The sequence below is a fragment of the Rhinichthys klamathensis genome, unplaced genomic scaffold (assembly GCF_029890125.1).
Source record: "Rhinichthys klamathensis goyatoka isolate OS25496 unplaced genomic scaffold, OSU_Roscu_1.1 h1tg000232l_1, whole genome shotgun sequence".
In the NCBI taxonomy this organism is placed as follows: Eukaryota; Metazoa; Chordata; class Actinopteri; order Cypriniformes; family Leuciscidae; genus Rhinichthys; species Rhinichthys klamathensis.
This window is the reverse complement of record NW_026606756.1, coordinates 1,840,485-1,866,594: the sequence shown is the minus strand read 5'-3', so window position 1 is coordinate 1,866,594 and position 26,110 is coordinate 1,840,485. Positions and strand designations below refer to the sequence as shown.

At 41.6% G+C, this 26,110-nt stretch overlaps 1 long non-coding RNA gene across 1 annotated transcript; it reads left to right on the top strand.

Annotated features, from left to right (window-relative positions):
* The first annotated feature begins 409 nt into the window (after nucleotides 1-409).
* LOC130099633 (uncharacterized) lies at nucleotides 410-2,032 on the top strand. The gene is made up of 2 exons (XR_008808425.1): nucleotides 410-541; nucleotides 1,681-2,032. It is a non-coding gene; the product is annotated as an uncharacterized LOC130099633 (long non-coding RNA).
* The last annotated feature ends 24,078 nt before the right edge of the window (nucleotides 2,033-26,110 follow it).

The following is a 26,110-nucleotide window of genomic DNA, read 5'->3' as shown; positions in this document are numbered from 1 at the left end:
TCTGAAGTTTTCATTTACGCTTCTGAAGTTTTCGTTTACGCTCCCTGAGTTTTCGTTTACGCTCCCTGAGTTTTCGTTTGCTGTTCTGACACAAATCTCTCGTGGGGGCGGGGCTAGTAGCAGTGTGTTCTCATTGACTACTGAGTTTTTGATTGACAGCTTCTTGACCTGGAAGTGAAGACGCCAGTGTTGTGTTTACATGTGTGGATGTGAGCGTCTGTAAGCGCAGCTTTATATTTCATTTAGGTGATATTAAGTTTATATCTGTATTGATTTACTGCTACACTATATTGTTGAGATGATTTCTTATAGAGGGAATAGTACAGACAAATTATATAATTTGTCATCGTCGATATCAGAATACTGGATAGCCTACTCGTGGTAGCCTAAGTCAGATTTAATTTTTTTTTTAAATTTTTTATTAATTAATACTAAACTAATACTATTTATAATGCAGTACTTGCTTTTTCAGGTGGAGAGGCATATTAGAGCTCAATGAGAGCCCATAACATTATACAGCAGTGTTGTCTTGATTTAATTGGTAAAGTTAGCCCAATCATTACATGACTTGTTTATTTAACGTTACATACGGTTACATTACAGTCTTTGATTAGATCATATTTCCCCCCTGCCACCCCAAACAACATTGGGCTAGAGTACTGTACAGTATCTGTACTGTAGCCTACAGTACAAAAAGTACTGTATCAGACAATGACCGATGCCATTGGACCAGAGCGCTGTCAATCACTGCCCGATTCAACTTTGGCAATGTAAAGCCAATTGCTGATTAATCAACACATTCTCATCCCAAGGCGTCATCTAACTGACACTTTTGACCATGCGTCAACTTGCCGACGCACATGGTACCCTTTAAGCGTCAATATGAGACGCTCATCCTCGGGCGTCTTCTAACTGACGCTTTTGACCATGCGTCTAAATCCGACCCACATGGCACCCTTTAGCGTCAGTAAGATGACGCTTCCGTTATGGGTAGGTTTAGGTCTGGGGTAGGGTTAGACCAATAGGAGGCGCGTCTCATATTGACACTTAAGGGGTACCATGTGCGTCGGCATGTTGACGCATGGTCAAAAGCGTCAGTTAGATGACGCCTTGGGATGAGAACGGGCTGGATTAATTTGCGATGCAGAGTTTTTAAAAGAGGAGAGACAGGACTTGACCACATTTCACGTCTCTATTCATAATATGTAAACACTCAATTATTTTGAAGTATCACCCTGGGCGCAATATTTATTCTGCAAAATGCAACAAAATGCTTTTCTGTGTCCATATTTGAGCAATAATAATAAAAAAAAAAAAAAAAAAAAACATTTCGGAGAAAAATGTTGAATTTTTAAAACACTATAATAATAAATATATGTCCAAATGCAAAACCTAATACATCCAAGTAATTATGACTGAAAACATCCAGCAACTAGGGAATACACAGCCATGGATAAATGTTTATAGGGCTATACAGCCATCTACTGGTTACACAACAGTATTACAGATGATAAATGGTCGATGACTCGGAGGCAAATATTTAGTACTGTAAAATCCCTTAAAACATTTCTATACTTTGTTTGAAATAATTATTTTAAGTCTGCAACTTGTTACTGCATGTGGGAGTTCAAAGCAGTTTGTATTGTTAGATTATAATACATTTCCTTTCTCGTTTTCCAGGGAGTTGAGCAACTTTTCCATAAACAAAATTGTGATGCTGACACAGAGGATGGAGTGATAATACCAGAGATCAACTGTCTCCATCAGACAATAATGTTACTTTGTTCAGACATATCACCTTTGAATGACTGGGATCCTGATCTTCAGACACCTGATGTATTTTATTTTAATATTATAAAATAGCAAATATTTTAATTTCTTTGGAGCTCTAGATTAAAACAAACACAGTTTACAAGTACACAAGAGGTTGCAGTTTATTCTTATTAGTCTATGCTGATCATGGATTAGCATACCAACAGCATATGAATGGGATAGTTCACCCAAAAATAAAATTCTCACTTATTTTACTCACCCTCATGCTGTCCCAGATGCATTTTACTTTCTTTCTACAGATAAATACAAATTAAGATTTTAAGGAAAGTAATCCATCTCTGCGAGTCCTAAAGATGCTTTAAAAACCACACACAGTGACTGTCCATGCGACCTCAGTGGATGAATCAATGCCTTCTGAAGTGAAACAAGAGGATAAGAAAAATACTACTAATGTAAACTGTTTTAACTATTAAAAATCACTTCCGACCAACTGTCATACATGGGTTACAATCCACTTGTCTTATATGGACTCACAGAGATGGATTATTTCCTTAAAAATCTTTGTAATTATGCATTTTGTATGTATATTATGAGAATACTGGGCATTACATGTAGTATGCAGTTAATGTTTTGTGGCTTCTGGTCTTTCCTGTCACAACATAATCGCATCCAAGACTTTCACTTTGATACTTGTGTATATGCTGTAGTGACAATAAAGAATGTAAATTTATTTGATTTTTTATTTAAATTCATTTAACTGATTTTATAAGTCATAATTGAACCTGTTGATGATTGTTCAAATATATTTACAATTTTAAATGTTAGAAGATAATATTAACTAAATGAAATAAATAAAATGATCAGCATGATTAAAAAAATGGCAACAAAAATATTATTTGTGTGAAATATGTAATGAAATGCCCTTTGAGGTCTGTATCATCTGACAGCAAGCCACGATTGTAATTTTCATAGTTTAAATTCCTCTTATTTAAGTGATCATACATTTTGATGGTGTAAATGCATATGGTAACAATGAGAAATTTGATGGCCATGGTTGCCAACCTTGATTACCTGGTTGAAGTGAAACTTTCTTGATGGCTGAATATATCACACACGTATACTAGTAGGCTATTCTCTTTAAATTGTAATAGCACAACCTAATCAGAGCCTAACATGCAAAAGAATCATCAGGAATAAACAAATATTCTCCTAAAACATTGGACACAATATTTTAAGTAGGCATACATAGGCCTACTTTGATGTACAATTACACCTGAATAGACTGAAGAGATCTCTTGTGCTCCTAAAAGTTTCTGTTGACAAAGTAGTAGCAGCAGCAGGTAAATACAGATACAATTCAAAAACAAACATAACTTAATATCACTAAAATTAAATAGAAAGCTGCGCTTACAGACGCTCACATCCACATAAACACAACACTGACGTCTTCACTTCCAGGTCAAGAAGCTGTCAATCAAAAACTCAGTAGCCAATGAGAACACACTGCTACTAGCCCCGCCCCCACGAGAGATTTGTGTCAGAACAGCGAACGAAAACTCGGAGCATAAACGAAAACTTCAGAAGCGTAAATGAAAACTTCTGAAGCGTAAATGAAAACTCTGGAAGCGCATTTGTAAGTTTAGATCAGTAAAAGAAATATGAGGAATAGTTAGCAAAACATGCAGTGTATTAAAAACAAAGTAAAAAAATGTTGCTTGCGATTCATTATTTTTCAGTTTCAAAGATATTTTATTCAATTTCAATTTCAATTTTCATTAGTTTCTTGAAAAGTTACGTTCATTATTATCGGCACAAAAATAATTCCATATTATACACCCTGTACTCACTTGGACAGCCATCAATCCCGCACACAAGGGCTGCGACTGTGCATGGTGTTAATGTGACTCAAAAGTTGTTTCAGAGTCAATGCCACAAATATGTAGCATATGAAGCAACGCCAAATCATGTTGGAAGCAAATATGTCACAGGCAGGAGAACGGTAAACTGCTCACAGGTCGGTGGAGCAAGATGGCCGTAAAAACTCGTTACTATGGTTACACCTGCCAGCTAGCCGCTGCAAAATGAGAATGTGGGCGTAAACTAACGGATGGTATGGGACCGACTTGGATTTGAACTTGGATTGACGTGTTTCATTGCAAGTAAGTTAAATTAAAGTGCTGTATGCTCATTCTTTGTAGTTCATATCGCACACACACACCCTTTGACTGTTGTCGACGTTTCAATGTGTTTGTGTATCGTTGCAGCCGAACAGAGACAGCGAGGCAAACTAACGTTAACGGAGCTAACTTAATTAGCTAACGTTAACCAAGTCAGCCAACAGCACGGAAGAATTGGATGATGTCGCAGTGTCGATTTAAAGGTGCAATGTGTAACATTTTTGAGTATCTATTAACAGAAATGCAATATGACATCCATAACTATGTGTTCAGTGGTGTATAAAGAACTTACTTAATAAACCGTAATGTTTTTATTACCTTAGAATGAGGCATTTATATCTACATAGGCGCGGGAATCCCCTTCTATGAAGGTCGCCATATTGTGACGTCATGTTTCTACCGTAGCCGACAGCGAACAAACAGCGCTACAGAGCGCGTTTCGTCACTACATTGAAAGAGAAGCCGCAGGAAGCTAGAAGAAGCTAGTCATAAACACCGTGAGTAACGTTAGTGACTTTTCCCTTGTCAGTGGTGTAAATATGTAGTTGGATTGTTTCATGTAACTTAATTCTTATCCCTCGCTGTGTTATGGCTTTGCTATGTGGGGATAAATGTGCTGGTTAAGTTCGTGAGACAGCTGATTAGTAGGCTACTCTTGTCATTGACCGTAAAACAGTTACAGGAATCACCAACCCGTCGATCTTGGAAGCATTTTAAGTCGATCGAGTTTCCAAAATCAGAGAAAAAAAGCCTATTGTGTGTAGTAAGTGGTGTCTAGGGGATGCGGAGGCGCGCGCGCTGTTACAATCACGTCATTTTTGCCGCGCGCACCTTTGCGCTCATGCGGACGCGTCGAGTTTAAACAAGGCTTTACGCTTTAACCAGCTCAGCCACAGTAACAGCTCATATTAGCCAGCTAAACTTTTACTACCCTGTTAGAAAAAATATATAGTTGCATAGTTTCATGTGGTTCTTCTCCCTCGCTGTATTATGGGTTTGCTGTGTGGGGAGAATGTGCTGGTTACGTTCGTGAGACAATCAGCTGATTACTATTATTATATTATGTAAGGTGCATTGTGTAATATTTCTGAGGATCTATTGACAGAAATGCAATATAAAATCCATAACTATGTTTTCAGTGGTGTATAAAGACCTTACTTAATGAACCGTTATGTTTTTATTACCTTAGAATGAGACATTTATATCTACATAGGCGCGGGAATCCCCTTCTATGAAGGTCTGAAGGTATGTTTCTACCGTAGCCGAAAGCGAACAAACAGCGCTAAAGAAACCTCATTGCTTGACTTACTACTCTCTGCTGCTGACTCAGACTCAGACGACGACATATTTTGTCTTACGTCGGCCACCGTAGCTTCTCATTCGAGTTTGAAAACCGAGGGATAGGCCGCGAGTGACTGGCTGTTTGCAATTTGCAAGTCTCACCACTAGATGCCGCTAAAAATCCCACACTGCACCTTTAAGGGGCAATGTATGCAAATATTTTTCTTTATCATATATGAACGTACGAATGCAGAGGCCTAATTGAAGCTAAGAAGAAAGAAGCTAACTTAGTTGCTAACTTAGCACTGTGGGCCTCAAATTCTTTCTCCTATTTGTCACATCACGCTCCTTCTGTCACCTGTTGTGTGAAGTGTGTGGTCGGTGAACTGTAGGAACTGAATGGTGCTTTGGGGATAATGTTGTATAGTATGTTGTGTTCAGACGGAATGCATTAACGTCACTTTCCCGCCGGAACACGCCCCCCTCAGCCGGACTGAGTGGCAAAAGAGCTGCTGTGTGGCTGGAGTTAATAGGGTAAACTGCGAAAACGCAAGTAAAACAAACTATTATCAGTTTAAACTAAAAGTTGGACTCGATGTAGTGTTCATTACAACTTATCAAAGATCCAGTGATCCATGGATATTGACATGATGCAGCCAGCAATCGTGTTTCCTGACATTTATATGTGCCTGATTTCGGCGCCGGGGAAATAAATTAAGAAAATTTGCCTGTAAACGTTTTATATAAATACAATAGATAGGTCTAAATCCGAGTGATCACTTACATTAATGTTATACTGTATATCATCATATCGTCCAGCCCTAAAACTTGTATAGTTTTTTGTCAGTGTTTATTTAAAAACATCAAATTATGCAGAATATAGTCTGTTCTGTAGCTTTTTGCAGTCTGTAAAAATATACAGTACCTCAGATTTCTGGTCAAATCTAGTTGTATAGTCAATCGTAAAGCTCTTTCCCGTTTTAGATGTGTTTTGTGTGTTTTTCACGGCATTCACGCTGAAAACAAATGCTGCCGCTCAGTCTTTTTGCCACTTGTGGGCGTGACCGCATTCACTCCGGCCGATGGTGACGTCATGCACATACCCTCTATAGCAAAATGAATTTTCGACTCCCGTTATGTTATTTTAAATGACAATTGTTGGTCACTAGAAAAATTCTTAGTTGGTGGCAGCTCTAGTTCAGGGTTCGTACGGGACGTTTGCTCGAAATCCTTAAGTGCTTGAATTTTGATGTGTTTTCAAGGTTTGAAAATGCTTAAATTCTGGATAAAATGCTTGAAATTTTAACTTTCTTTCACAACAAATACCTATCTGACTGAATAGTTTGTTTATTAAATGAAATAGGCGGAGCTTTCATTTTGATTTTCGCGCTTGTTTGGATGCCCCGTTTTTATTGGCCGTGCGGGTAATCGTCACAGAGCGCAGCGGCAAAAGTTGATACCTTGGCATTAATAAAAAAAAAAAGAAAACACTTTTTAACTTTGACCTCGGCGTGCGCTCGAGCTCCAACGCTGCGCTCCGCTTTGGTCGACTCGGCAACAAAACGTCCTCGTACTGCGCAAGCCATTGAAATAAACGGGTTCCATGGTACGAACCCTGTAGTTGTATATAGTAACGTCTATATGACATACAACAGCAGCCAATGGGCCGGGGTATCTACATTTCTATACTAAGCTGGTTACTAGTTACCTAATTTGAATGAAGTGTCAACTTCTAATAGTATGCTGTTTCATTTCTAGGGCACTGTTTCATCTAGCTATGTTTGTCTTCCAATGTTTTCATAGCTGCAAACATCACAGAGACAATGATGAGCACCCTGTCTCGTGAAGACTTGCGTGATCTTTTCCCAGGCCCAGAGAAATTTTTACGTAGAAAAGCGGTCTGGCGTGCCTGTCATGGTGCATCGGAGGAGGTCAGTTTCTTAGTTAAGTGGCCTAAACTAACCACCTATTTAAGTTGGCAGCAGCACATTGAGCTAACAGTACAGTGTTTTTGGAGCAGGCATGGTAGTCTACATGTGTGTTCAATTCAGTTTAGATTAATTGATAGGTGTTCAGTTAGTTGATGTAAGTGATTTCACCCCTAAAATGGAACATTGCTTATTTATACTTGTGCAGAGCTGTCAATGCTACATTGCATTTTGTGTTGTCACAAAAAAACAAAAATGTTGCTTTTTGCAGTAGTTATCTTTTATTTTACAGGAGTCTGGTCAAGAACACTCAAAATTATCGGTCAGTTCCTCCTTTAATGCATCACCCATGCGACAGACATCCACTCCTGTGAAGGCAAGTCCTCCAAAGTATACAACCCCTGAAAAGGTTGTAAAGTTATCCTTTCCAGAATATGTATTGCACACCAACACAGAACTTGAGCAAGTCCGACAACAGTACTTTGAGTTGTCGAAGAGAGGTGAACAGCGCAACTGCCAGATGTCAAAGGAGCTCAGATGCCGGCTCATTCGAAACACCATGACCAGTATGATTGCAATCCTGAGGGCAAAGGGGGATGCAGAATCTCACAGATACCCGTCAAAGCCAGAAATTACAGCAATGGCAAAGAGAATAGTACTGTACTACCCCATGCTGCAGGACCAAGGCCTACATACATGGGTAAGTGAAATGCATTGATGACTGTTTCATGTTGGACATTTTTAGTAGCATTTTGAAAAATGTATTAAATGTCTTGTGCAGATCACTGTGTACACACGGCAGCTATACAAAAGATTGCAACATGTGAGATCCCCCCCAAAAAGAACTCCAGATGGGAGACATTCAAAGAGGTGTAAGGTCCACCCATTGGCCCAACACCGGAATCCAATGGTATGGTCGAAGGAATAATACGTGTATGTCTTTTCAGCACTCCAGTGAAGTTCACTTAATTTATTGGAATTTAGTTTAAATAATACTTTAGCTCTACGCTTAATCTGACTCCAATTTCAAATGTTAATCAAATTTAGATTGTGTTTCTTATTAGAAAACAGTCATAAATACTGATTATGAGTTAATTTAGATCTTTGATTATTCTGGCCATTTCATAATTTCAAATATTCGTTCATTAAGGACCTGGTGTCGCTTTGAGACGTCACGTCGCGAGTGTGCGCTCACGATCACAAACTAGCCAGTCCTAAAATAGTCAGAGGGTGCAGTGCAAACTATCTTACCCTACGCGGCCGCTCACTGCTGACTCATAGGTGTAATTTTCCTCAATAGTTGCAGCGTACAACATGCTAAGTTAGGAGATAGTCAGGAATCAGAAGGTCTAATAATGTGCCCCATGCTCCATTCATTAGTGCCTTAGGTGTAGGGTTGGGTATCGGTTGGGTTTTATCCAATACCAGTACCTACTCGGTATTTTTTAAACGGTTCCGGTGCTTAAACGGTTCTTGAAACGGTACTTAAGAAAACGAAACCGCACACACTTTATCAAAAAATAATACCCTTTTATTTACAGGGCCAAACTGGACACAATATTAACTTAAATCTTTAAACAATATAAATACAAGTAACATATGGTAATAATAAAACCAATATAAAATACAAATTTTTACATTACATTTTACACATTTACATAATATCAAATAAAACAATATTGTATCAAACAATGTAATAATACTGGAGATTAATAGAGATTACTAGCAGAGCTGCCAACTCTCACGCTTCGAACGCGAGACTCACGCAATAGACCCTTTTCACACGCTCTCACGCCACACATCCATTTTCTCACGCAGAGAAAAATCGCGGACAAAGAGGATACCGACAGACAAGACAGAGAAGGTTACTTTTGATATGGAACAAATCCACAGCTGTCAGATTCTGTCAATATTTTTACGAGATTCACACAATAAATAACGTTTTGGCTCTTTGAAATGTGACAGATCGCTGTAGCGCGTCAGTTCAAACGGCACGTGATACAGCAGCCTACAAATCCACTGCTTCCAGCGTTGAGTGAACCTATGAAAGAGAACATATCTGGTTACTGGTGTAACCTATGTTCTCTCAATAGGGAACTAGACGCTGCCAAGCTCCTCGCGCTGCCGACCAGCTTCCTTTTTCGGCAGAGAAATCTGAGGATAATATGACGACGTAAGTGCGTCGAGGCGGCGCCCGCGCCATTAGCCAATGTATTGGCTTCATTCTATAGAGGGAATGCATTAACGTCACTTCCCCGCCGGAACACGCCCCCCTCAGCGGGACTGAGTGGCAGAAGAGCTGCTGCGTGACTGGAGTTAATAGGGGAAACTGCGTTAACGCGAGTAAAACAAACTATTATCAGTTTAAACTAAAAGTTGGACTCGATATAGTGTTCCTTACAACTTATCAAAGATCCAGTGATCCATGGATATTGACATGCAGCCAGGAATCGTGTTTCCTGACATTTATATGTGCCTGATTTCGATGCCGGGGAAATAAATGAAGACAATTTGCCTGTAAACGTTTTATATAAATACAATATAGATAGGTCTAAATCCGAGTGATCACTTACATTAATGTTATACTGTATATCATCATATCGTCCAGCCCTAAAACTTGTATAGTTTTTTGTCAGTGTTTATTTAAAAACATCCAATTATGCAGAATATAGTCTGTTCTGTAGCTTTTTGCAGTCTGTAAAAATATACAGTACCTCAGATTTCTGGTCAAATCTAGTTGTACAGTCAATCGCAAAGCTCTTTCCCGTTTTAGATGTGTTTTGTGTGATTTTCACTGCCTCACGCTGAAAACAAATGCTGCCGCTCAGTCTTTTTGCCACTTGTGGGCGTGACCGCATTCACTCCGGCCGACGGTGACGTCATGCGCATACCCTCTATATTGTTTTGTGCGGGATGATCAATCACCAGACTTCTAGTCCATTGACAATGTTTAGATTTATTTAGGCTCTTGCATAGTGGCGTGCTGCCACCACGCCCTATGCCAATGCCAATCCACACTCTCTCCACATGCACAGGTGCAAACATATATTAGACAGGGTTGCCACTACTCCATAAAACCCACTATCATTACATCTTCCCCCTTTTTTTTTTTTTTAAACATGCAACCCTCCATTACATATAGCCTAAACATTTAAATCCCATAGCAAATTACAAACATGATTTCACACAATTTAAAATATCAATTCAGTCTCTTGCAACAAGTCTGTCATGACTATTTCAACTTTCAGCACGTTTCAATAAGTCTTTCAGGGCATCTCCGTTCACGAACAGACCTTCTCAACGGTATCTCAGTTTGTTCCGGTTGTTCTGATTCAGCTGATAAATCTTTCAACAGATGTTGACGATTCCTCCTTAACACAACACCACTTGTGGTTTCAACATTATAAGACCTTGGTTGAATTTGTTCAAGAACAATGCCTTTCTGATTCCAAGTATTAGTTTTATCTTTAAATCTGACCTCCTCACCCACACGAAGTTCAGGTAAATGATGAGTTCCTTTATCATAATAGACCTTTTGCTTAGCCTTTTGTTGTTCTTTAAATTCTCTGAATTTCTTACTGCCTTCTGTCACAAGAAGATCCTCGGACATAGGTAAATTAGAACGAAGACGTCGTCCCATCAAAAGATATGCTGGCGAGTTTACACACTCAAGAGGGGTACTACGATAAGCAAGCAGTCCCATATAAAAACTACTTCCATCATCGTTTGCTTTTTGCATCAAACCTTTTCACAACTCCAACTGATTTTTCCACAAGACCATTAGACTGGGGAAAATATGGACTTGATGTTGTATGTCTGAAGTCCCAGTCTTTTGAAAAACTCTGGAAACTAGCATTAACAAATTGAGGACCATTATCTGTGAAAACTTCAGTATGTACTCCATGTCGAGCAAAGACGGATTTCAGGCATGAAATAACATTTTCTGCCGTAGTTGTGCTTAATGCACACACCTCTGGATAAAATGAATAATAATCCGTAACCAAGAGGTAATTTTTTCCATGACATGTGAATATGTCTGCACCTACTTTTTGGTATGGTCTTTCAGGTACAGGATGCGACTTTAGTGGTTCTCTTGGATTATTGAATTGATATCTGGCACATGTCTGACATTTGGAAACTTCTATTGTGATGTCCTGATTAATTCCAGGCCAGTACATAACTTCACGAGCTCTTTTTTTACACTTCTCAATTCCCAAATGGCCTTCATGGATTTTGTTCAACATCTCACGTCTCATATTTTTCGGAATCACTATTTTATTTCCTTTATATAGAATTCCATCACAAACAGACAAGTCAGATTTGCAGTTCCAAAATTCATGAACTTCTACAACACAATCTTGCTTCACATCTGGCCAACCATTCATCACATAGTATTTCACCTGAGTGAGCGTTTGGTCTTGTTCTGTCTCTTGATAAATCAGTTTCATTTTGGAATCAGCAACAGGTAAAGCTTCTACGATCATGTTCACATAAGCTTGAATGTCCTCAATCAATTTTCCACTCGAGGGTGCAGTTGGGTCTACGGCTCTGGACGAGGTGTCTGCCACAAACATCAATTTACCTGGTGTATAGGATACAGTTAATGCATAACGTTGCAATCTGATCATCATTCTTTGTATTCTCAATGGACAATCATTAAGAGCTTTTTTGAACAATGTGTGGCAGTATGAGTTAGTGTAATGAACTGGCGTTTCTTTGGCCACTCCCCGTGTGAAGCTCCGCCCTATAAATAGCGAGTAATCCTTCTGACGCCCTCTCTTGCTCATAGGGGATTATCACGCTTCCGGGTTTCATGGGCGGGATTTGTCAACTTTGTGCATGTCCACTTCCGACGCAGTTCAACAATGGCTGAAACGAAGGCTAGATGTCACTGCTCTGTTCCACTTTGTAAATCTAACCAACAACGCTAACCCTACTTAAGTTCTCATGGATTCCCGACTGAATTGAGTATAAGGAAGAAGTGGATTAAAGCGGTTCGCCGGGATTAAGGTCCAAACTTTAAAATAAAACAAGGTAGCACGTTTGTTTGTAGCCGGCACTTTAGTGAATCAGACTAATTTACCAGGGATGCCGTATAAATAAACTTAGTGTAGTCCGTCATCAGTTCGCCAGAGTGATCGGTGATTCAACGGAAGTGGCAGTGCACAAAGATCACTGAATGCGGAAGTACTACGTATCAGCGTGATAATCCCCTATTGGTGACAGGAAGTTGTGTTGTGCTTCCTGGCCTTGCTCTCCGTGTGCGGTCCTGTGCTGTGCAACAGGTAGGATAGCGGCTCTGCTGTCTCCGTGCGAACATTGTTTCCTGCTGTCCTGGTTACTGGTACTATGTGGTTACTTGCGTTTGTAGATCTCCGGTCGGATGGACGAGCTTCCATCTCGTCGTTCAACTCATTGAACCACTGAACGCACTGCATTATTAGTGCCGTGGGCACTCGTCGAGCTTTCTCCCTCGGGTATGTCTGAATGATGGGTATGTATCTCAGATGACGTAGGATTCATTTATATTTTGTTTCTTATTAATTGGGGGTTAATGGTAGTTTTTCTTTGTGTAGCTAACAGGAATGAGGCCAGTTTAGCCGGAGATCATCGCTAGCTGCACAGGACCGATTCGCTGGCTGCTGTTTTGTCTGCTCTTTTGCTTTTGGCCGTTTTGCCTGCGGCTATATTGTGCATTTTTGTTGCCTATGTTTGAGGTGCTGTTTCGTGTACATCTCCGTGTTTTGTCTGTCTCCGTCTGACTGGCATACGTGCCGCTTTGCCTGGGCCACTGCCTTGTTTGTGTAAACGTATCAGCGAGGGAGTAGATCGCTGGATGCTCGTCTTGCTATCACGGCCACTGGGTAGTTACGGCTGTTTGGCTAGAAGTATGTGTTATTTGTTTCAGGAGTGCTATTGTTTTTATGATATGTGAATATAGCTCAAGGGGTTGGGGCTTTAAATCATAATTTTGTTGATTTAAGAAGTTTGTTTTCTTGTTTGTTTGTTTTTTGTTTGTTTTGATTTCAATTTAGATTAAATTTGTATTTATATTTAATTTGATTTCTTTCTTTTGATTTGTTTATATATATATATATATATATATAGTTTTCTTTATACTGTCGTATTATAACCATTGCTGGTTTTGGCAGTCATTTTGTATTTTGTAATAAGTTTATTTATTTTTCGTTGAATTGAGAAGTTTATTTATTTTGTTGTATTTTCTACTGCCTCTAGAGCCATTGCGGGTTCTGGCAGTTATTGTTTATATTTTGTGATAAGAAAAACATTTATTGTCTGTATTTTCTTTTTGTGGAATCTTTGTTGAAAGAGTGTGCGTGTTTTCTTCTTTTTTTTCTTCTCTTTTTGTTACAGTAGCTGAGAGCCGGTGGTGGTATTGGTGTCTGGGTGGCATTATCCCCGTTTGGAGTGCTGTTGACTTCCCTGCTTGTATCGGTGTTTATTGGGGTGTGTTTGTGTGTTTACTGGGGGTTTTTGTTTTCCTGGGATTTCTTACTGCCTGGTAATCCTTTGCCTCCATTGGTAAGCCTCAGCAATTTTCTTTTTTTTTCTTTTTCTTTTTTTTTGTGTTCTCTTCCCTGAGAGATGACTGTTTTAAACTGTTAAATTATTTAAATTAATAAATGTTGTGCTTTAAAAATTGAACATGGTCTTTGGCTCTATTGTACACGTACCTGTGTGTCTTTAGCTGTTGGATTTATAGATCTTGAGTAGAGAAATCATTCTCTGGGTGAAATTCCCAGGGTGGCGTAGTCGGTGTTTAGTCTGTCCTGGTTTAGAGCGCCACAAATGCAATCAATGGTTTATGGTCAGTTTCAACATCAACACTCTGTCCTGCCACAAATTGATGAAACCTCTCACAAGCAAAAGTAATACTAAGCAACTCTTTTTCAATTTGAGCATACCTACACTCCGCATCAGTCATCGAACGTGAGGCATATGCAACCGGTTGCCACGTTCCATCATAATCCTGGAGAAGTACTGCTCCCAATCCTGTCTGTGAAGCATCAGCTGAAATTTTAATAGAACGATTGGGGTCATAGAATTTCAGGATTGGCTCTTTAGTTAAAATTGCTTTCAAATGTTGCCATGCAGACTCCTGTTCATGGTTCCAACTCCATTCATTCCTTTTCTCAGTTAGCCATCTTAACGGAGCTATTTTCTCAGACAGATTAGGTATGAATTTACTCATATAATTCAACACACCCATGAATCTCTGCATGGACATCTTTTACACATTGCGGTCTTGGCATATGTTCGATAGCAGAGATCTTCAGGGGATCTGGTCGCACTCCAGCACTACTAATGATGTCACCCAAGAAGGTTAACTCAGTCACCCCCAATTGACACTTTTCTCTGTTCAACTTCAAATTTGCTCGCCTGGTTGCTTCAAAAACCCTTCTTAACCTCGCATCATGTTCTTCTTTCGAAGTTCCCCAGACAATTATATCATCCATCGATGTATCAACTCCTTCCATGTGTTCATAAATCATGTGCACTGTTTTATGATACACCTCAGGAGCCGAAGCAATTCCAAAAGGAAGCCTTAAAAAACAATATCTTCCACATGGTGTATTAAATGTGCAAAGTTTTGAGCTGGCACCATCCAATTTCAACTGCCAAAATCCTGACGACGCATCTAGCTTGCTAAAATATTTGGCATCCGCAAACTGGGCCATGATCTCTTCACGTGTAGGAAGCTTGAAATGTTCTCTCTTAATTGCTCTGTTCAAATCTCTAGGATCAAGACAAACTTGAAGTTTTCCATTCTTCTTGTCCACAATCACCAATGAACTAACCCATTCTGTGGGCTGATCAATTTTTTGTATCACTCCTAAACTCTCCATTTTATCCAGTTCTTCTTTTAATTGTCTTTGAAGTGCAAATGGTACTTTTCGACAGGGATGTATAACTGGAGGTACAGTATCGTCAATTTGAATGGTGTGCTCCTCTGACAGACAGCCTAAGCCTTTGAACACATCCTCAAACTCTGTTATGATTGAGTCATACTCAGATTCAGACTCTTTTGATTCTTATACAACCAGCACTCTTTTCACCAACTGCAGCCTCTCACAAGCAGACAAACCCAGAATAGCTTGAAAATCTTTTGGCACCACTACAAAAGAAAGACTGTGTACTTTATCCTTATAGCGCACTTTTGCAACACATTTTCCTTTCACTGGTATGTCCGCTCCAGAGTATCCGGTTACTTTCAACTTAGCAGCATGCAACTTTGGTCTAGGCTTTAGTTTGTTGAATTCAGTCTCAGAAATGATATTAACTTGTGTCGAGTCGGCTCCAGTGTCGAGCTTAAACGCAACTGTACTATTGTTTATCTGCAGTTGTACAGTCCACTCTTTCTGTTCACCTCCACCGTCTACTACTACATCCACAAAGAATTCTTCCAATTCACATTCAGTAACAGCATTTACTTGGCTTGATGTTCGTTTACTTTGACAACAACGTGCATAATGATTAATTTTACCACAATTATTGCAGTTTTTCCCATACGCTGGACATTTTCTGGGTGGATTTTGCATCCCACAACGATCACACGCTCTTTGAGGCTTGTCAGTTACCATCCTGCTTCGTTCCTGTTGCGTTACTTGTTTTGCAGTTACACAAGGTGTCTGATACTTCTTTACAACATCCACAGCACAAGTCTCATTCAACAATTCTTTCGCTTGCGTTCTTACAGTCTCTGCCGCTCTACAAAGTGAAAGAGCCTTTTCCAAGTCCAAATTTTGTTATCAAAGTAATCGTTCCCTCAATCCATTGTCAGGTATTCCACACACAATTCTATCTTTGATCAACGAATCTGTTAATTCTCCAAACTCACAAGTTTTACTCCTATGTTTGAGCTCCGTCACATACTGATCAATTGTTTCTCCAATTTTCTGCATGCACGTGAAAAATCGATGTCTTTCATAAGTCACATTTCTCTTGGGTATGCAAAACGCTTCAAACTGGTCTACTATCGGCTGCAACTTCAAACTCTCTCCTTCTTCAAAAGTGAAATTATTATATACTTCCAAAGCTTCGTCGCCAACCACATGAAGAAATAATGACGCTTTCATTTTTTCTGACTTACGATCTCCATCAATCGCAGACAAATATAGAAGAAATCGTTGCTTAAATCGTCTCCAATTTTCAGCAACATTACCAGACAATTGAAGCTTTGGAGGTGGCTGCAATCCTTCCATCTACACTATTTTCTCGTCACACGTGTGCCGGTAATCCACAAACTTTCACTTCTGAGACCACTTCTGACACCATGTTTTGTGCGGGATGATCAATCACCAGACTTCTAGTCCATTGACAATGTTTAGATTTATTTAGGCTCTTGCATAGTGGCGTGCTGCCACCACGCCCTATGCCAATGCCAATCCACACTCTCTCCACATGCACAGGTGCAAACATATATTAGACAGGGTTGCCACTACTCCATAAAACCCACTATCATTACATATATGGGATTCAGACTATCGGCACACCCAGAGGGCGTTCTGACGCGTAATTTTACACGTGTGCAGCCAAACCTTGCGAACAAGAGCGCGCTTGCGAGACAGAAGAGACCGTGCGTGTGTGCGTGTGTGTGCCTAATTAAGTCAGGCACCGAAATCAGGCACCGAAATTGTCGTTCTTATTCGGTCTGGTTACTACCGTTTACGTCGGAACCGGTTCCCTATTGGCACCGAGTTTCGGTACCCAACCCTACTTAGGTGTGATCTATCCTGGACAGAGATTTGCGGGAACAAAAGACTACACATAATCTACTAGAAATAATGATTCCAGAAAACTTCAGAATAATCAAGGTTAACATTTATTTTTGTCAGGAAAAATGTACCGTGCCAATTTCACAAGTAAATGATTAAAAGCCAATTCAGAAATAATAAATGCATGACATCAATTACTCAAAGATGATTCTAAAAGTAAGCAATGCATTCCTGACAGAGACACGCAGTAGTATGTGAGAGCTTTCCCAGGGGAAAACACTGACACATTACTGCATGGGGGTTTTTCCTGGTTACAGTTCCCCAAGATTGCTCTGTTACCTAGCCTTAAATACCCAGACCAGAAAAAGGGTTGTACCAATATTTTTCCAGTGTGTTTTGGGTCAGTTCCTGTACCCCAGGGGGTAGCACCTGGTCTCGGGGGAGAGGGGAGATGTCTTGAAGAAACATCACCCAAAGAGGAACACAGGATTCTCCTAAGTCCTCAATCTTTCTCATATTACCAATGACTGCAATGAAATTAAGACCATTTTACCAATCGCACCGAGACACTTAAAATTATACCAAACACGAAAAGGAAAAATATATAAGAATGATATATAAGCATTCTTAGTGAACTTTTGGTGACTTGACTCAGGGGGAGAGGGAGAGGGGGATGCAGAGTTAAGGTAGGAGAAACGTTTGGACAAGACAATGTCCTGTGCTCTGTCTTTGCGATCTTCTGTCCAGAGTGCGTTTTATTGCTTTATGGTGAGTTTTATCTCAGCTTTTGTCTTAGCAGGAAAATCAGTTCTTACAGAGGTGAGCTGTAACTAATGATTATTTTCATCAAAGATTCATCTGTTAATCATTTAAGATTAATTGATCAGTTGTCTGGTCAATATAAAGTCCAAGGTGATGTCCTCAAAAGTCTTGTTTGGTCCACAACCTAAAGATGTTAATTTCACTGTCATTGAGGACTAAAGAAGCTAGAAAATATTCAAGTAGTTGACAACTAATTGATTAACTGACTAATCTTTGCAGCTCTTCAAAGAGGCGCTGTCTTGAGCAGGCAACAGACACGGATGAAATAGATTCAAGTGACTCAACAGTCATTCTAGATCTGTCCACAGAAGGAAGTGGCAGCCCAAGCTCAGACAGTAAAGAAAGTGAGTTAGAAGGTGAGTTTCAACGTAATAAACCCACTTTATTGGTCAAGATGACAGTCCTGACAAGACAGAAGTAAAAGGCTTTAAGCATCATAAACAATGTCTGTATGGCGTAATTTATTTTCTTAGTGATTTGGGGTCTTGAATTTACATGGTGATTTATGCACACTTCATTATTTCTTTTCATTTTGCCAGAGTGTGGAACATTATTTACCATTATTAAAGTTGATGAAATTAATCAATGTATAGCTCTCAGTGCAATAGTCAGATGCGATTCAGTTGTAACAGATTAAGTGTAAAACGTCTCAGGTTACGACTGTAACCGTAGTTCCCTGAGAAAGGGAACGAGACGATGCGTCACTTGACGCTTTGGGAACGCCCCCAGCGTGCATGCGTCTGAGCATCAATGTCAACTAGTCCAATGGAAAGAATGAGCATCACGGGCGGGTGACGTCATGACCAGGAAGGGATAAAGGCTCACCCGGTGAAACGCGGCATTAGCTTCTGTGTCTCAGCAAGCGATCTGTGTCATTTTGTCTCTGTCTATTTACTGTTGTCTGTTGCGGAAAAGGATGGAAACTAAACAAGTGTACAAACAGTGTGCTTCTCCCTGCCCGCGTTATTTAACGGGTGGGGACACACACGAGCTTTGTGTCGTTTGTTTGGGAGTGGAGCATGCTGTCTCAGCCTTCGAGGGGGCTGAGTGCCAGCATTGTGAGATGTTACCGCTTCGCATGCTCCGCTCTCGCCTGTCACTCTTTGATAAAGAGAGTGGGCAGGCTCGCGATCCGCAGGGATCAGGACCCGCGTCTGCTGAGGCAGCGCGGAGATTGCATTCCTGGGGATCGCAAAAGGAACTTTCGGAGGGGTTGGAGACGGGTCCGAGGGCTCTTTCTCCTTCCTTACCCGAGAGATCCAACGCTCTCCCCCCGGTGTCGGAAGCACGCTCTGCGGTTTCTTCCGCCCGGGGAGAGAGCCCTCCATTACTTTATTGCTCTTCCTCCGAGGAGGTTGATGCGATGAGTTTGGAGAGTGAAAGCACACACATGGGGGAAAGAGATTCACAATTTATTTCCCCAGCATATGATGAGCTGGTGGATGTTATGTCGCGGGCTGTAGAGAAATTAAATATTGAATGGCCATCTGAGAAGAAGGGCGCTCGTCCTAAAAGCAAATTAGATGAGCGCTTTTTATCTTCCACCACATTATCTCCACCACGAGGGCTTCCATTTTTTCCCGATTTGCACAATGAAATATCTAAATCGTGGAATAAACCTTACTCATCACGTCTTTTCAGCCCTCAAGTTAACACTTATTCGAGAATAAGAGGGCTGAAAGAGTATGGTTATGAGGCGATGCCCCAGGCGGAAGAGAATTTAGCCAGTTATCTTTCCCCTGGTCCCGCATCGTCTCTGAAAGCCTCGGCTTTGCCCACTAGACCGCTCAAAGCCACTTCGGTGTTAGTGGGCAAAGCTTATACGGCAGCAGGTCAAGCTGGAGCATGTCTGCATACTATGGCAGTGCTCCAGGCTTATCAAGCTGACCTGCTGGGGGATCTGGATAGTAGTGAGGGAGTCAGTCATGACGATATTCGTGAACTTCGTCGGGCTACCGATCTTTCTCTCAGGGCTACTAAGGAGACCGCCAGAGCAATTGGGCGGTCTATGGCAGCCTTGGTAGCTACTGAGAGACATTTATGGTTAAATCTGTCTGAAATTAAAGAAAAAGATCGAGCTTTTTTATTAGATGCTCCGCTTGAACCTTCTGGTCTCTTCGGCGACGCAGTCCACGCGGTCGTCGAGAGATTTCAGGAGTCAAAGAAACAAGCTGACGTTTTTAAAAAGTTTATCCCTCGCCGGGTCCAGCCCCCTGGGGCTGCTGGGCGTGAGCAGCCCCAGCCGTCGAGCTCATCATATCGTGTGCATCAGAAAGAGAGTGTTGCGTCTCGTGCACCTCCACGTAGAGACTGGAGACGGACGCAACCCTCTCAACCGAAGTCTTCTAAGTCGAAGCCGGATCTGAGGACCGTTCTTCAGGCGAAGAAGACTTCGGTTCAAAAAAAAAAAAAAAAGGTCCTGATGTTCATGCATCAGGCCTGTGAGGACAGCCCCGACCGAAGTGGAGCGGTGTACACCTCATTATACGGTGCCCGTTCCATTTCGGGGTCCTCACGAGACCGTTCTGCCAACCCTGCCATCCTCGGTGCTTCAGGGCGCAGCGGTCTCCAGCGAGTCGCTGATGCTATGCTGCGGCACAGCATCGGTTTCGCGCCCTCTGAGGGGGGCCTTAGAGCGGCCAGTTCAGGTAGTTCCTGCCATTATGTTTCAGGCTCCGGAATTAGCCGTCTCGATAACACCAGAGACCAGCCTCGAGAGGCTGGTTCCCTTAGTAAATTTTCTGGCAGCGTGGAAGCTTCTGCCGAATATTTCTCGTTGGGTCCTGCAGATTGTAGAGAAAGGATACAGAATCCAGTTTGGTTCTCGTCCTCCTCGTTACAACGGGGTGCTGCCCACAGTGGTGCATCCCGAGCAGGCTCTGGTAATGGAGCAAGAGGTAAAGGCCCTGTTAGCAAAGGAAGCTATAGAACAGGTGTACTCACCCGACAGAGAGTCGGGTTTTTACAGCCGTTATTTCATTGTTCCAAAAAAGGATGGAAGGTTGCGTCCCATTTTAGATCTTCGTCTGTTAAATCGTTCAGTACAGAAACTCAAGTTCAAGATGCTGACACTCAAGCAGATCGTGACTCAAATCAGATCCGAGGACTGGTTTGTCACGATAGATCTGAAGGACGCTTACTTCCATGTCTCCATCCTCCCTCAGCACAGGAAGTTCCTAAGGTTTTCTTTCGGGGGCAAAGAATACCAATATCGGGTTCTTCCTTTCGGTCTAGCTTTATCACCCCGCACGTTCACGAAATGCGTGGATGCAGCTCTAGCCCCTCTCAGGCTTCAGGGCATACGTATTCTGAACTACATCGACGACTGGCTGATTCTAGCGGAATCAGAGCAGTTGGCGGTTCGGCACCGAGGTGTCGTTCTCGCTCATATGCAGATGTTGGGGTTGAGGCTCAATGCCAAGAAAAGTGTGCTTTCTCCAGTACAGAGAACCACTTTCCTTGGTGTGGTATGGGATTCAGTGACGATGCGGGCCACTCTATCGCCCGTTCGTGTAGCTGCTATCCTGACAGCCACCAAAGAGCTAAAGCTAGGCCAGTCACGCACTGTAAAAAAGTTCGAGAGACTGTTGGGTCTTTTGGCGGCAGCGTCCAACGTGATTCCTTTTGGCCTGCTGTACATGAGACCTTTGCAGTGGTGGCTCAGGACCAGAGGGTTCTCCCCGAGGGGAAACCCACTTCGTACGGCGATGCCTTCGTGGCTTGGTTATATGGAGAAAACACTGGTTCTTAACCCAGGGTCCGGTGTTGGGAGCTCTCTGCCATCGAGTTACGATCTCGACAGATGCTTCCCTCACCGGCTGGGGAGCGGTAATGGAAGGCCGCTCGGTTCAGGGTCGGTGGAGGAGTCATCATCTTTCTTGGCACATAAATTGCCTGGAGATGATGGCCGTCTTCAATGCGTTGAAGCAATTCCTCCCAGACCTGAGGGGCCATCATGTGCTCGTCCGTACAGACAACACATCGGTGGTCTCTTATCTGAACCGTCAGGGGGGTCTGCGGTCGCGTCCGCTTTGCAAGCTGGCGCACCAGATCCTCCTGTGGTCTCTGGGGAAGGTACTCTCCCTGAGGGCAGTGTATATTCCTGGGGACCAGAATGTGGGGGCAGACATCCTGTCGAGGCAGGAGCTGAGGCCAGGGGACTGGAGACTCCACCCCGAGGCGGTGGAGAAAATTTGGGAGTTTTACGGCCAAGCAGAGGTGGATCTGTTTGCGTCTCAGCACACGACGCACTGTCCACTTTGGTTCTCCCTTACTCACCCAGCCCCCCTGGGGCTGGATGCTATGGTGCAGACGTGGCCGAGGCTACGTCTGTACGCATTTCCCCCTGTTGCTCTGCTCCCAGGAGTTCTGGAACGAGTCCGCCAGTACGGAATAAGCCTACTGCTAGTAGCACCACGCTGGCCGAGTCGGATCTGGTTTGCGGACCTGATCCATCTCTTAGACGGTCCTCCCTTGGAGATCCCGATCAGGAGAGACCTTCTGTCTCAGGCCGGGGGCACAATATTTCACCCTCGACCAGAAATTTGGAACCTGTGGGTTTGGCCTCTGAGGGGGCCCAACTCATAGAGAGTGGTCTCTCAGCTGAGGCTGCTGAGACCATTCTAAGCTCCAGAGCTCCAGCTACTAGGAAACTATATGCGCTTAAATGGAGAGTTTTTTCTGTATGGTGTCACCGACATCAGTGGGATCCAGTTAACTGTTCTGTGAACACAGTACTCGAGTTCCTGCAGGAGCGCTTTACGTCAGGTCTATGTCCTTCCACGCTCAAGGTCTACGTGGCGGCCATTGCGGCTTACCACGCCCTGGTGGGGGGTACATCGTTGGGTCGAGACCCCCTGATTACACGTTTCCTTCGTGGCACTTTGAGGCTAAGGCCTGCAACTCGCACTAGGGTGCCAGCTTGGGATCTTGCTTTAGTACTAGAAGGCCTGTCTAGGGCTCCATTCGAGCCCTTAGATTCGGTTTCAGAGAAGTTTCTTACCTTTAAGACTATCTTTCTGCTAGCTATTTCGTCCCTTAAGAGAGTTGGAGACCTTCAGGCCCTTTCGGTTTCCCCCACTTGCCTTGAGTTTGCACCGGGGATGGTCAAGGCATTCTTATATCCAAAACAGGGATACGTCCCTAAGGTGCCGACCTTGACTCCGAGGCCTATTGTGCTGCAGGCTTTCTGTCCTCCTCCTTTTACATCTGCGGACCAGGAAAGGCTGAACCTCTTGTGTCCAGTGCGAGCACTGGATACTTATGTTCATCGGACATCGTCAATGAGGAAGTCCGACCAGTTATTTATTTGCTTTGGATCACCTAAGAAGGGTCTTCCTGCTTCTAAACAGACGGTTAGTAAGTGGATAGTTGAGGCTATTTCACTTGCATACGAGTACTCTGACCTGCCGTGTCCTTTGGCGGTCAGAGCTCATTCTACGAGGGGTATGGCGGCCTCTAAAGCCTTACTATTTGGAGTTTCTCTTCAAGACGTTTGTGATGCGGCAGGCTGGTCCTCACCGCTCACATTCGTTAGGTTTTACAGCTTAGACCTGGATGCTGCCCCAGGTTCTCAGGTGCTTAGTGCTTAGTTTCAACAGACTGACACTCAGGTACTTGGAATTCTGGCGTTTTGGGTATTCTCGTTCCCAAAGCGTCAAGTGACGCATCGAGAGTTCCCTCGAAAGGGAACGTCTCAGGTTACGACTGTAACCGTAGTTCCCTGAGAAAGGGAACGAGACGATGCGTCACCCTGCCATACTTCCTGCTTCCCTGTGATCGGCTTGCTTCGACTTTTTGAAGCTAATGCCGCGTTTCACCGGGTGAGCCTTTATCCCTTCCTGGTCATGACGTCACCCGCCCGTGACGCTCATTCTTTCCATTGGACTAGTTGACATTGATGCTCAGACGCATGCACGCTGGGGGCGTTCCCAAAGCGTCAAGTGACGCATCGTCTCGTTCCCTTTCTCAGGGAACTACGGTTACAGTCGTAACCTGAGACGTTTTACACTTAATCTGTTACAACTGAATCGCATCTGACTATTGCACTGAGAGCTATACATTGATTAATTTTATCAACTTTAATAATGGTAAATAATGTTCCACACTCTGGCAAAATGAAAAGAAATAATGAAGTGTGCATAAATCACCATGTAAATTCAAGACCCCAAATCACTAAGAAAATAAATTACGCCATACAGACATTGTTTATGATGCATACATAGAAAACTCAAATGTTGAGCAATTTGTACTTTTGTTTCATGTTTTGTAAATATGGTTTAGCAAAGGCTTTTTTATCGCACCACTAGACATAGTCATCTTGTTGAGATGACACTGTTCACATTTCTTTCTTTTTTTGTTTTTGTTTTAGGTGAAGACAGAAACGATGTAAGTTTATGCTGTTCCGCACATGGGAAAACATGTGTGATGAACGCATGGCTTACATTTAAGAGGCTTTTTTTTTTAATTTTTTAATTTTTTATAAATGACTGAACTTTCTCCTTTTGACAAAACCAGTATTTCATATTATATTATACTTAATAGTATATTAAGTTGCTCAACGTCCCGCTTAGCATTAAAGATTAGTTTGTTTTTAATTGGTATCATCATCTTCTTTGACTCAAATAAAGTTACTATATGTGCTATAAATCTTCGTAATTTTTTTTTTTTGCTCTTCTGACAGATTTGTTAGAGGAACTATATGCCACAGTTTTGTAATGCAAACACATTAAGAACAATAAAGTTACAGGTCCTTGTAAAGACTATGAGTAAAATTCAAACAATCGTTATACAGGATTTATGTTTGCACAAAAGGAAATACAAGAGGTAAATTTACTTCAACCGTGTGTACGGGGTATAAGAGGGTTGAAAAGCTGTTTATAATAAACACACATAAGTGTGCAAATGACGGTTCTATTACGCCGATAGGTTTAGTCATCTTGTTCAGACAGCAGATGATACTGTTTCACAGTATGTATGTAGGACTGTATGTTTTTAGGTGAAGACTTTTCTTAAAGAGCTGTCAACATTCTGCGTTTTATAGGAATAAATGACAATTCATTTAAGATATAGTCTTTCTGTTTGAGAATATTTGACTAAGCTGATACTTTGTTTAGGTCAACTTCCCCCATCTATCTATGATGTGGTCTATATATGCTGTTTTACACTTAAAACCATACGGCAGAGTCACATTTGACTATTGCCCTGAGAGATGCGTATTCATTAAAGCATGAGGTTGTTAAACAAAGTTCCACACTTTGGTAAATCCTGCAGATAAAATTGCACAAAAGCTAATTCTAGAGGTCAAATTGTAAAAAAAAAAAAAAGTACATACAACATGAGCCATTTAAAACAGATACAGAAGCCCTCTCTTCCGATCTATTGCTAAAGTTTAAGAATAAAATGCTGTTTAAGAACAGCATAAGAAAATTACACACATTTAAACCGATATTATTTTAGGTCTGTCTACGAAGATGTCACAAGACATATAATAGGACCAACATGAAAAGTGAGACTTGATGTTTTTATGTTACATACATACAACTGTTACACTTAAAACAAAACCTATCGATTAGCTATATTATGAGTCAAGGTGTCACAGACACACAATTCGTCATGTTTGTCTTCACAATCGGGGATTCTTTAAGAAAAACAGTATGTGTCCATCATCAGTGTATACCAAATTTGTTTAACATATCTTCATTTTCCACAATTATAAATATTGATTAGCAACAGCTCAATGGTTACCAAATGCTAGTGAAGAGATTATCTACAGAATGTCACTGGCACATTAGTTAGCTATTAGTGATAGTGGCCCTGGTATCGTCACATCGCAGTGAGTACACATATAAACCACAAAGTTTTGACTTTGAAGCCAGGCCAAAAACAGAAAACGGCAATTAGTTGTAGCAGTATGGAGATTGAGTTATGTTCTTTGATTTTGCAAAGAACATAACAGCAGCATTCTTTTTGTAATGTCGGGTGTGATTGTAATGCTTGTGTGGTGTTTTCTTTACACTTTCCCCATCGATGTCTGTTTCCCCATGTCATGTTAGTGAACTCTAGGTCTTCTCGCCTTCTATTTGGTCATAAGTGACAGTATTCACATGAATTTGCATGATTTAATAACTTCGAATGCTGGGTGTTATATCCATATCTGTGTTACACAACATATTTTCAACACAAGCTGTTTATGTTGAGCGTAAGCATCGGTAAGTGTCAACATGTATGGAAAAGACCATTGTGTTACAGCAAAACCACTATCGGTGGAATGATATTGTAATGTATAGAGTTTTTTGCATTAATAAAATTTGTATACATTAATTAACATTACCTCATTGTTTTAATTAACATTACCTCATTGTTTCTTGACATACGTTTATAACCGTGATCC